Source organism: Vicia villosa, unplaced genomic scaffold (genome assembly GCF_029867415.1).
Source record: "Vicia villosa cultivar HV-30 ecotype Madison, WI unplaced genomic scaffold, Vvil1.0 ctg.000073F_1_1, whole genome shotgun sequence".
Classification (NCBI taxonomy): Eukaryota; Viridiplantae; Streptophyta; class Magnoliopsida; order Fabales; family Fabaceae; genus Vicia; species Vicia villosa.
In genome coordinates, this window is record NW_026704997.1 from 650,112 (window position 1) to 654,131 (window position 4,020).

Below are 4,020 nucleotides of genomic sequence, written 5' to 3' on the forward strand. Positions count from 1 at the left end.
AGTGGAGGCTTTCATGACAAGAAAGAGATATAGGATTTGAGGTCAAGGTATTATGAATGCAGAGAGGTTGTTTTAGAAGTGTATAATGAATTTTGCTGAAAACAAGGGATAAAAATGCATGTGATCACTGAGTTGTTATTGAGTTTTTGGGTAGGGATGATGTCAAAGAAGCTTACTTGGTTGGCAAATAATTTCTTCAAAGGAAGAAAAGTAAAAACCAAGGGATAAACCATTTAGAAATTATGGCATAGAAAACTCAATTTGAGATGGAGTTTTCTACTACGGATACTAGTAGTAGTGAGGGAATAGTAACAGGGATGGAGTTTCCTAATATTAATGACACTCATGTTGTCACAAAATAATTTCATGACATCTTGTTCAACATTGTATTCCTTTAACATTTGTTTCATCTAGAGAAATTGAGTGCAACTGCTTCAACAATAATATGCTCAGCTTCAACAATAGATAATGAGACACAATTTTGCTTCTTACTAACTAAGAAATCAGATTATTGCCAGGAAAGAAACATCCATCTGATGTACTTTTTCTATCATCAGCACTACCAGCCCAATTAGCATCATAATATCCTACAAGTATGGAATTTGTATCATGAGAGTACAAGATTCCATACTCATAAGTTCCACTTATGTACTTCAAGATTCTTTTCACTTGAATCAGGTGACTAGCCTTTGGTTTTGCTTGGTACCTATCACACACACCTACAATAAATGTAATATCAGGCCTGTTGTGAGATATAGTAAACTTCATATCATACTTTTGTAGATGCTTTGATCAACATCAACTCCATTTTCATCTTTAGAAAGTTTAAAATGAGTTGCAACAAGAGTTCTCTTATGGCTTGCATTGTTAAGACCAAACTTTTTCACTATATTCTTAGCATACTTGCTTTGATATTAAAATATATTGTCTTCTATTTGCTTTACTTGGAAACCATAGAGAAATTTCTCCAGTTTGTACACAGGATCTGGAAAGTTAGGATCAGAGAACCCCTTTGGTTGCTCTACATAGACTTCTTTATCAAGATACCCATTCAGGAAGGCACTCTTGACATCCATTTGAAATAATCTGAATTTCATCATGTATTAAATACCTAACAATAACCCGATGGATTCAAGCCTTGCAATTGGGGCATATGCCTCATCAAATTCCACTCCATTTATTTAAGTGTATCATTGAGCAACTAACCTTGCCTGATTCCTTGTCACATTAACACTTTCATCAGATTTGTTTTTGAAAACCCATTTGGTGCCAATGACATTCACATCTTCAAGTCTAGGAACTAACTTTCATAACTTATTTATTTTAAATTGGCAAAGTTCTTCTTGCATAGCATTTATCCATAATTGATCAGTCAATGCTTCCTTGACTTTCTTAGGCTCGACCTTAGAGATGAAGCATGAGTTGGCAATACTCTTTCTAGATTTTATTACTACTCCCTTATTCATATTTTCTATGATATTCTCAAAAGGATGATCTTTTTGAACTTTGATTCATGGTCCCTTATTCACTTGAGGATTACCTGAATTTGTTATTTTAGACTCAATATTATACTCCTTGTGTGGAACATCAATCTATTGTGTGGGAACATCATCTTCACCTTTTTCCTCTTCCTTATCTTCAGGAGCATCATCAATGACAAAATTTATAGACTTCATCATGGTATTGGTGTTCTTGTTATACACTTTTTATGCTCTTCTATTTATGGACTAACCAAGGAATATTCCTTCCTCACTATTGGGATCCACTTTTCTTCTTCGCTATTTATTTGACAAGATGTACACTTACTTCCAAAGAAATGAAAGTACTTGAAATTTTACTTCCTCCCTTACCATAACTTATATTGTGTTTATTTAGTATCAAATACGATGGTTTCTCTATTATGAATGTGGTACGATGTGTTCATAACTTCATCCCAAAAATAATATGGAAGTTTATTGGCATGCAGCATCTGGATGATTCTTGCAGAGTTCCGTTCTTCCTTTCCACCACCCCCATTTTGCTGTGGAGTGATCGAGGTTGAGAACTCATGGCTAATACCTTCAGAAGCACAAAACTAAGAGAATTTTGAATTCCTAAACTCAGTGCCATGGTCACTTATGATTTTTACTATTGCAGTCCCCTTTTCTCTTTGAAGAAGTTGACATAGCTATATGAAAACTTCAAATGTGTCACATTTTTCTCTAATGAGTTTAACTCGATTGTACCTTAAGAAGTCTTTCACACATACAAAGACATATTTTTCCCTCCTAGGCTTTCTACTTGCATAGGCCCTATCAAGTCCATGTGTAGTAGTTCAAGAACCTTTGAGGTGGCAAGATACTGAAGCTTATTATGAGGCATTTTAGTTTGCTTGCTTATTTGACATTCTCCACAGACTTTTCCTTCTTCAATATTGAGCTTAGACAATCCCTTTGCATCTTTTTCAAACATAATTTTCTTCATGCTTTTGAGATTGAGATAACCAAGTTTTTCGTGCCATAGTTTGGTTTCATCAGTTTTTGTCATCAGACACATTAAAGGATCTCCTTTGTTCTTAGATATCAATAGATAAAAATTATCCTTAGACTTTGATCCTTTCATAATCACTCATTGTCCTTGGCTGGAAATAAGACATTCTAATTTGTTGAAGCTCGCTTTAAGATCTTGATCACACATCTGACTTATACTGATCAAATTGGTAGCCATGTCTTTAACTAGTAGCACATTATCATGACTAGGAAGACCAGGATACATCAGTTGGCATATGCCTTTGATTCTTCCTTTTGCACCATCACCAAAAGTAACATAATTATTTGAGCAGGGTTTAAGCTCATCAAAATAAGTCTTTTCCCCTGTCATATGTCTGGAATATCCATTATCAAAGTACTAATCTTCTCTAGAGGATACTCTGAGTGATGTATGAGCTATGAGGCTTTGGACTTCCACTTTGGATTTCCACACCTTATTTACTTAACCTTATTCTATTTTCTTTTGGGCCTTGATTAACTATAGGGTTGAGCATAATCGTACAATTTATAGCATTTAGGCCTTATGTGTCAATATTTGACACAGTGATGACATTTCCTATCAAAGTTCTTGTAATTCTTGTATTAGGGGTGCACACATCAAGGACGATGATGGAGCATGTGGTCCCTCTTGTTCATACAATTGTAATCAAAACCTATAGCTACTGAATTTCTTGACTTCTTATCTTCTACCTAGATTTCTTATAGCAATTTAGCACAAGTCTTCAACCTTGACTTTTCCCCATCTTCCACAATCTTATATAACATTTCATAGCCTTTATTAAACATCCTAATAGATTTTACCATATTCTCCAGCTTGAATGTTAACACATAATTTCCTCTACCATACCTGTGACTGCAGTAGCAAGCTTTTCCTTCTCTTGATGAATATCACTTATAGTTTTCTCCTATTTATCAATTTCCATGCATGCTTCTTCCTACTTGGTTACGATAGTCTATAAGTAGCAGCTATTTCTTCATTAATTAAGTCACTATCACTAGACTCACTCTCCGCGACAGACTTACCAATGTAAGCCATTGTCTTGTTAGAAGTTTCTTCATCCCTTTCAGATTTAGACAAAGTGATTGACAAGCCTTTTTTATGTTTCTTAAAGAAAGTATGACACTCAGCTTTAATATGGCCATACCCTTCATACTCAAAACATTGGGTCTCTTTGCTCTTATTTTAGGAATTAATGTTGATCCCCCTGTCTTGGACATTTGTCTTCCATTTTTGTCCATGTTATTAAGGATTTGTTGAACTTTTTCCCAAACAAAGCTATAACATCTGACAAGCTCTCTTCTTCATCACCTCGCCTTCCATCTCCTTACGTGTTAGAAACAAAAGCTATATCTTTGTTCTTTTTCTCAGTCTTGTCATTGATGGACATCTCAAAGGTTTGTAAGGAACAAATGAGTTCATCAACCTTAATGTTGCTCAACTCCTAAGCTTCTTCAATAGTTGTCACTTTCATGTCAAACCTCTTAGGTAACG